Source organism: Peromyscus maniculatus, chromosome 4 (genome assembly GCF_049852395.1).
Source record: "Peromyscus maniculatus bairdii isolate BWxNUB_F1_BW_parent chromosome 4, HU_Pman_BW_mat_3.1, whole genome shotgun sequence".
NCBI classification, from domain to species: Eukaryota; Metazoa; Chordata; class Mammalia; order Rodentia; family Cricetidae; genus Peromyscus; species Peromyscus maniculatus.
Window position 1 is genome coordinate 154643605 of NC_134855.1, and position 8261 is coordinate 154651865.

Here is an 8261-nt window from a genome sequence, read left to right on the forward strand (position 1 = left end):
CGGGTTCCCAGCGGCCAGCCATGACACCCCCGTTCCTCTGCTTGGAGGCAGTCAGAAATCAAAATGGCTGCTTTGCTGCCTGCCTTTCCAGATCATCAAGAATTCCAGCAGGACTTAGAAAGAAGCCTGCTGGATACCAGAGCAGAACAAGGTCTCACAGGCAAACTCGGGGCTCCCCCTGAACAACACCGGAGTTTGGGTCCCTGTCCCTATAAAGTGGTCTTTGAGGCAAAGTGTGGATACTGAGATCAGTCTGTTGATATCTTTCATCTTGGGGAGTCATGATAACGTTCCTCCTCCTCCAGGTGACAGGCAGGATGGTATAAATGAGGCCCACTCAAGACCCAGCCAGAATCACTCCAGTCTGAACCCCCTAAGGCAGTTCTCCCCAATGTATTGACCATGTATTGACCTCCCAGCCCTGAGATCCACTCTGATGGAGGGAGGAGGAAATGCCATCTCTCACATTGGTTCCACGTGGGTTCTCTCTTGCCTTCATGACAGAAGGAGACCCCAGATTCACAGGAGTGGGAAAGTCAGTCTTGGTGATTCGATGATGTCATTCAGGTAAGGTCTTCTGAATTGGGAAGGGATTGTTGCCCCGGAAGAAAACAACAGAGGTTAGAGATATAATTCAACAGGAGAGTATGTACTTAGCATGCTCAAGGACCCAAATTCAATTCCTGGCACAAATAATGAGTAAAATAAATGAATAAATTAAAAAATAAAGACTTATTTTGATTTTATGTGCATTGGTGTTTTGCCATGGCTGCTGGGTTCCCCGGAACTGGAGTTACAGAGAGTTGTGAGCTGCTGTGTGGGTGCTGGGAATTGAACCCAGGTCTTCTGGAAGAGCAGTCAGTGCTCTTAACCACTCAGCCATCTCTCTAGCTCAAGACCTACTTTTAATAATGTGTGTGTGTCTATGTGTTCTATGTGCATGTGAGTGCAGGTGTCCTTGGAGGTCAGAAGAACATGCCTAGCACCATGGAGGTGCAGTTACAGGCAGTTATGAGCTAACAGATGTGGGTAATGAGACCCCAACGCTGGTCATCTGGAAGAGCAGTCTGTGCCCTCAACCTCTGAACTAATTAATTAATTAATTAATTAAGAGAAAAGAAGGAAGGGAGCAAGCAAGCAAGCTGAAAACACTGTCTGTGAGCGGCAGAGGTTGCCATCATCCCCCGGAAGGCAGCCAGGGTCTTGATGGTGCAAAGTCCACCCCCACATTCCAAGGCACTGCAATCAGCTTGGAGTTATCGGGCAGGCAGGCCTAGAGCTGAACTCCCGTGCTTACAGGCCTCACAATGCTGTAGGCACACACCCTCAACTTATCAGCTCTTCTGGCCACGTGATGTCAGCAGCCCTGGGGTGCCGTGAGCATGCCCTGGCATTGTCACAGTACCCCACTGCACTTAGAAGCTGCCATGAGGACATGGGACTCCGCAGTCTTGCAGGGCCCCAAGCTTGAGAGGGCTCACTTTTCCCTGGCCCCAGAAAATTGAACAGCGGGTATGTTGATCGTGGTGTCATTTGCCTGGCCTGCGGGAAGTCACAGAGGCTAACGGGCACCCAGGGTCTTGTCCTCTAAGCCTTGTCACAGGTTTTCTCACTAAATGCTGCGTAAAGGGGTGTGGGTAGGAGCTGCAAGATTACAGGCTAGTGAGGTGTCGCACCCCAGATAGTTGAGCTGAAGCTCCTCAGAGCTTCCCTAAGACAGAACTCAGGAGGTGATGAAAAGAGAGGTAAGTTAGAGAGAAGGGGGGCGGAGCTCAAGATTTTCAAGCCAAGAAGGAAATGGGGCCGTGACTCACTCCCTGTATGTTATTTCAGCCCCTTGTGATGGGTCAGACTTGGCACAGCGGAGCTGCCAGGGCTCTTCACCTCGAAGTCTGGTGCCAATTGGGTGGTAGGTAACCGCCCTGCACCTGCAGTCAGACCCTACCGGCCACCCTGCTCTGTCATTTTCTAAGTCCATGATAGGAGAACCCTTCCCACAGTTCTTTGTTGTTTTTGGTGCATGTGTCTGTGTCCTGTTGCAGGGACAGCCACCGATCAATCAAAACTCCGTTTACTGCTGCTGCTCCTGAAGGGCCTTAGTGTTCTCTGAAGGGCACATGCATAAAGGGACATGGCTGCTCGGACCTGGGAGGTGTGGGGCATGTGATCTGCCTCTGCCTTGGTCCCATGCACACTGGAGGCTGAGTTCATCCCTGTGGTAGTCTCTCTCTCAAAGCACTGGCCCGGCAGCACAGAGCCACAGCCTGAAAGGTGTGTCCCCTTTTGACATCACCTCAGGTGTCAAGGAGGTCATTTTCAGGGTAGTGACTCATCTTCTGATCTGAGCCTGAAAGGAAGAAGCTCGGGCAGGGCCTGCACCTTCCTGCCTTGGAGGCCCTACTTACCCACGTGTTGCTTCTAGCAGCTGTTTTATGAGCAGCCGTGTGTCTCTGCCACCCAGGCTTGGGGCACAGTCAAGCAGGTGTTCATGAACTGGGCATGTCTCCGGAAACTACTATACAGTTCTTTGCCTGAGTGACTGGCTGTGTGCCCTGGGTTGTTCTCAGAGGGAACTGAATCATTCTAGTTCCAGGTGTTGCTGGAGCAGGTAACTTAGTCCTTCAATTCTTCTTCCTTTCCCGAATGGGAAGGGGTAGATACATGTGGGAGGATGGCACTTCCAGTGAGGTCAGGACTTAGCATGAGGCTTGAGGGTGCAGATCTGAATCTGAGGGGGTTTTTTTGTTGTTGTTTTTTTTAAATATTCCATAAAGTCTCCTGGCAAACACATGATCCAAGGCCACAGACACAAAAGACTATTCATTTCTAAAAATAAGGTTGATTTTCCCCTCGTCCTAATAAAGAACAACATGCATATTTTTGAGTTAGGCCAGGGTCAACCCACCTTCCTAACCCACTGGGAGGGTGGACTAGAGTTCGAGCATGGTGGAGTGGCCTCAGGATCTCTTCTCTCCTTCTTCCTTTGTGCGGTATTGTCTGGCTCCCACCCTGGCGAGCTGCAGACATTTCCTATTATTGCACATTCCTGAGTGGGGCCACATCCTGGAGACAGCGTTTGTTTTGATGGCTGCTGACAGTGTTCCAGAAGCAGACTGGTTTTGCAGGGCACCATGGCTTCCTCACCAGCCACAGGCCTCCTCTTTATTCTCTCGGTCAATGGCCAGAAGCCTGTGCTAACTCACAGACATCCAGGCCGAGAAGGCCTTCTGATCCGGTGGTTCAGCTTTGTCATGGATCCTGCCACTGTCCCCAAGACCATCTTGCTTCATATCCTGACCTGCTGTCGGCACGTGCTTGCCATGAAAGCAGCTTCCTGGAGTCATGTTCATGAGGTTGGCTTCAAGGCCGTTATTCCGGAACATGCTGCCTGCAGTCGGGCACCTAATATATGAATAGCTGATACAGGAATCCACCCTTGAGATCTTTCAAAGGGGCACTTTATCTTTTGTGGGATAGAAGTCACTTGCCCTCTAAAGGTGGGACACCAGAACCTATTTGGTGACTCTCTTTTTTTCTTTCTTTTTTTTTTTTTTTTTCCGAGACAGGGTTTCTCTGTGTAGCTTTGCGCCTTTCCTGAAACTTGCCTTGGAGACCAGGCTGGCCTTGAACCATGCCCCCCACCACCTGGGCTGGCACATGGTAAGAGTCACCTTAGCCGGGCAGTGGTGGTGTACACCTTTAATCCCAGCACTCGGGAGGCAGAGGCAGGTGGATCTCTGAGTTCGAGGCCAGCATGGTCTACAGAGCGAGATCCAAGAAAGGCGCCAAGCTACACAGAGAAACCCTGTCTCGAAAAACCAAAAAAGAAAAAAGAAAAGGTAGGCCGGGTGGTGGTGGTGTACACCTTTAATCCCAGCACTAGAGAGGCAAAGGCAGGCAGATCTCTGTGGGTTCAAGGCCAGCCTGGTCTACTGAGTGAGTTCCAAGGCAGCCAGGGCTATTTCACAGAGAAGCCCTGTCTCAATAAACCAAAACAAACAAACAAACGAAAGTAAGGTAGATGGCACCTGACCTCTACACATCATCTATTCGTGCACACACACTCATACCATACACACACACACACACACACACACACACACACACACACACACGGAGGGTAGCTGAAAGACTGGGGTCTTCTGCAATCATTTTCTTATCCTATGATCTGAGATTCAGTGATGAGGCCATAGCCACCAGCTCTTCTGGAGGGAGACTGATGAAAAGAGAACAGTGTGTGTGTCCAGGCCTTGGTGCATGGAAACAGCTGGCAGCTGTCATAAAGCAGAAGATGCTTGGGGGAGGAGATCTCAGAAGAGTTATCAGAGCACCAGGCTACAGGGAAGGCCCCTGCCACCTCCCACTGCCACCTGAGTGCCTAAAGCCACTTCCACCAGGCTTGTCCATCACTCTTCTGGCTTCTCTGTCCCTCTCCACATCTCCCCACTCAGAGGACTTCTTATACCTGTCTCACAACAGCAGTGCAAGGGTCGGCTTACCTCATGCGATGGCTAATCTTGATTGTCTACTTGATATACCTGGGCAGAGTGAACCTCAGTTGAGGAATTGTTCTGTGGCCATGTCTATGGACCCTTTTCTTGGCTACTAATATAGAAATGTCCATGAGCCCAGAAGCAAGCCAGAAAAATGTTTCTTCATGGTTTCGACTTCAAGCTTCTGCCTTGAGTTCCTTCTTTGGGTTCCCTCCATGATGGACAATAATCTATAAAAGGAAATAAACTCCTTTCTTCTCAAAGTGTCTTTGGTCACGGTGTTTATTCCAGCAAGAGATACCAAACTAAGACATCCCGGTTGTCACTAGTTTCAGGAGAATGGTTGAGAGGACCTGGTAACCGATGAGGAAGGACACAGTCTACTGAGGATTAATTTGAATGCCATGTACGGGAGGGCTGTTGGCAGTGGATGAAGGCATTACTTGGAGAGGTATGGAGAAAGGGCAGGATGCAGCTGTTCATCAGAAGGCAGGGAAGCGTGCTGAGAGAACTCAAGGCTCCCAGGATGTCTGACTGGAAGCCCTCTCTCCAGCCAGTCTTCCCATGCCTTGGACTGAACCCTTGGCTGCATGAGTCTGAAGACCTGCCAAGCTATTCTGAAGTTGGGGTGAGTCAGTTTCTTCCCCCAGCCACCACTTCTGGGCTGCAGCAGAGAGAGGAAGCCCATGCTCCTGTCAGCCCCCAAGTCCTTGGAGGGCAGGGCCTTTTCTAAGGTCCCTCTGATAATATTTGCTAAGTAAATAGATTTTTTTCTGAGACTCATACACCAGCTCATGCAGACAAACCCCGGAGCTTGAAGAACTCTATATTTTTGTTTGGTTTTGGCTCCCAGGTGCTAACGGCTATGAGCTTATCTCTGTTCCCACCACAGATCATTGCTTATCAGTGGCTGCACACCTTGAGAGATGGAAAATGCAATTGAGAAGGCTCGGGATCCATTGCCTTCAGAATCACAGCAGGGCAGGGAAAGTAGTGTGTGTGTGTGTGTGTGTGTGTGTGTGTGTGTGTGTGTGTGTGTGTCCCCTCACATGTCTGACTGTTAATGAGAGAAACCTTGGCTCATGAAGCTGGTGTCAATGTACTGAAGAGGTGACCAGGTTTCTTCATGGGCTGGGGCTGCAAGCCAGATGAGGAGGAGTACCACATACATTTCAGTCTCAGGGGAAAAAGATGGAAGGCTCCTTTGTAGAGCTGGGAAGCCATCCACATCTTCCAGCCCCTCTCTGCTTGAAGTGACTTAGTCCTCCTCGAACTTTCTTTTCGAGTTAGAGACACACATGGAAGCAAGGTGCAGCAGAGTGGAACTCAGCTCATCAGAGGGGCTGCCCACACCCACTGAGTCACTCATAATGGCCTCTCGCATGCCATTTTCCTGCTAAGACATTAGGAAAAATTTCTGCTCCTGAATCACAATCGAACACTATAATTCAACAATCTTCTCTTGAGTTCTTCAAGGAACTTCAATGCATCCGAAGTGAAGAACCAGGGGTGAATAATCAATGAGCGCTCTGAGCACTGTTTGCTCCGCATTAAGTTTCCTTTGCCAAGTGGGAGTCAGGGCGTTCCATGTGACCCCCCGGGACAGCTCCTGGGAGGGAAGTCTGAAAGTGGCTGATTGGGGGCTTCTGTATGACACTGGTGTTTTCTTATCTTCTTGGTTCCATTCCCATAATAGACCCCAGAGTCATCCAGGAAAAGGCTTGCTACAACCATTTTCTTGTGGCCTGCTGATTGTGACAGCCTGTAGGGGAAGGTGCTGCCTGGGAAGGGGTGACCGCCCCTGTTTAAGAATCTCTGTGTCTCCGCTTGGCCTCTCCCTTGCATGTTAAAAAGAGCCCCTGCTTCTGCCCTCTGTGCCCCCGGAGCAGCACCAGGTGAAGCTGTGCGCTTGAATTCAGTCATCGCTAACCTGCCCTTGCCATATCCCTTCCCAGGGGCCAGAGAACGATTTGCCATTCATCACAGAGGGCCACCCTTCATCTCTTGCCACAGATCAGGGCTATGGGGTCACGTTCAGCCTGGCAAGAGATCAGACCTGAGGATGACGCTGTCCTCTCTGGGGACACTGCTCGCCTGCATCTTGAACAGGGCAGTTCTGTTGGTCTGAGGTGTGGCCATATAATCACCCCTTGACTGGCATGTAGCAAATTGGCAATGAAAAGCTCTCTTCCCTAAACAGGTATCTTCATGAACAAGGAGCTGAGATAAGACGCTCGCTCTTCAGAAGTTGTGTGTGTGTGTGTGTGTGTGTGTGTGTGTGTGTGTGTGTGTTCCTATCTCTGGCAGTGTGACTCAGAGATTTGGACCCTGACCATCAGGGATGGCCAGGAGGCTGCATCCACAGGTGGTCTCCATTCAGAAAGCTGCACCCCATTATCCATGAGCACTTACCTCTGAGGTGTCAGGGTCCATCTCACTGCACTGAGGTGTTGGGGTTCATCTCACTGCACTAACTTCTCCAAAGAGATTTGTGACTTTGAGACTGTTAATCCCAGCTTTGCAGATCAAGAAATTCTCAGCCAGGAAGGAGATGGGCCCCTCTCAGGGGCAGCCCTGGGGACCTGCCAGCCCTCTCCTGCCCAGCATCTACCCCCACCCCAGCCTCCCTACAGCCCAGCATCCAAAGTTGAGCACTGGGCCGAGACTGAGTAAACACTGCTGATGATACAGGAATCAAAGCAAACAAGGCCTCTCTTTTTGCCAACTGCCCCATTAACAGAAAAGCCTTTTAAGGGCCCATCTGGAAGGCAGTCTTTCCCCTCCCTAAGCAAACTGAGATGACCAGGAGGAATGTGCTCAAGAGAGGGCCGCTCTGGGGGGACCCAAGCACACTGGGGCCTGGTCATACAGTGAAGAATGAAGACAGGGAAATCAAAAAGCGTTGTTGGAGTCAGTCCTGAGGTCTACACAGCAAGCAGCATGCAGCCACACGGGCCCCTTTCAAGACTCCTGTGCAGAGGCCAGGGCCACCACGGACATGGCTTCCCACAACAGCTCACTGTGGCTGGCTGTTCCCCGCCCAGCTGTGCCCGTCAGCCAAGGTTCTTGGAACACTTTCTGCTTTCAACTTAGACCACCTCTCAGGGGGCGGAGGAAAGCGTCCTTGAGCACTGTGTCCCTACACACCATTACAAGGACACACTCCTGAATGAACACATTATGGGCTTTATGGAAACCTGCCTTTCTGAGCCGGGTTGTTCAAACTCACCCAGCTGTTGGTGATCACTTGACAAACACTGCTGAGGCCCTGCTGTGCGTCGGGTACTTCAGGGTCTCAAAGCTGATATGAGACCGGCAACCCCTGGCTGATGAGGAGATAAGGCATGCATCTGAGTAATTAGCAAACAACTGCCCGTGAGCATTGCACACTTCTGCGCTCTGATCCTAAGGATGTGAGGGGCTTCGAGGATAAGGCAGTTTCCTCTGAGCCATCAGGTCCCAAAGGCAAGGAGGCCGTTGACCGTGAAGTAAGAGGGAGGTTAGAGGGTGTGCTGGCTTCTGAATTGACCTTCCCAGTGCACTTTTTAAATTAATTCTATTGTATAGATTGATTTGTGTTGGAGGACACATGCCACAGTGCATGTGGACATCAGAGGACAATTCGTGGGAGCTGGCTCTGTCCTTCTAGCACATGGGGCCTTGGGGATTGAGTTCAATTTTCAATCTTGATGGATAGTGCCTTCACCCGCTTGTCTATCTCCCTGGTTCTCATTCCTTTGAGACAGGACCTCACTATGTGGCCTAGGC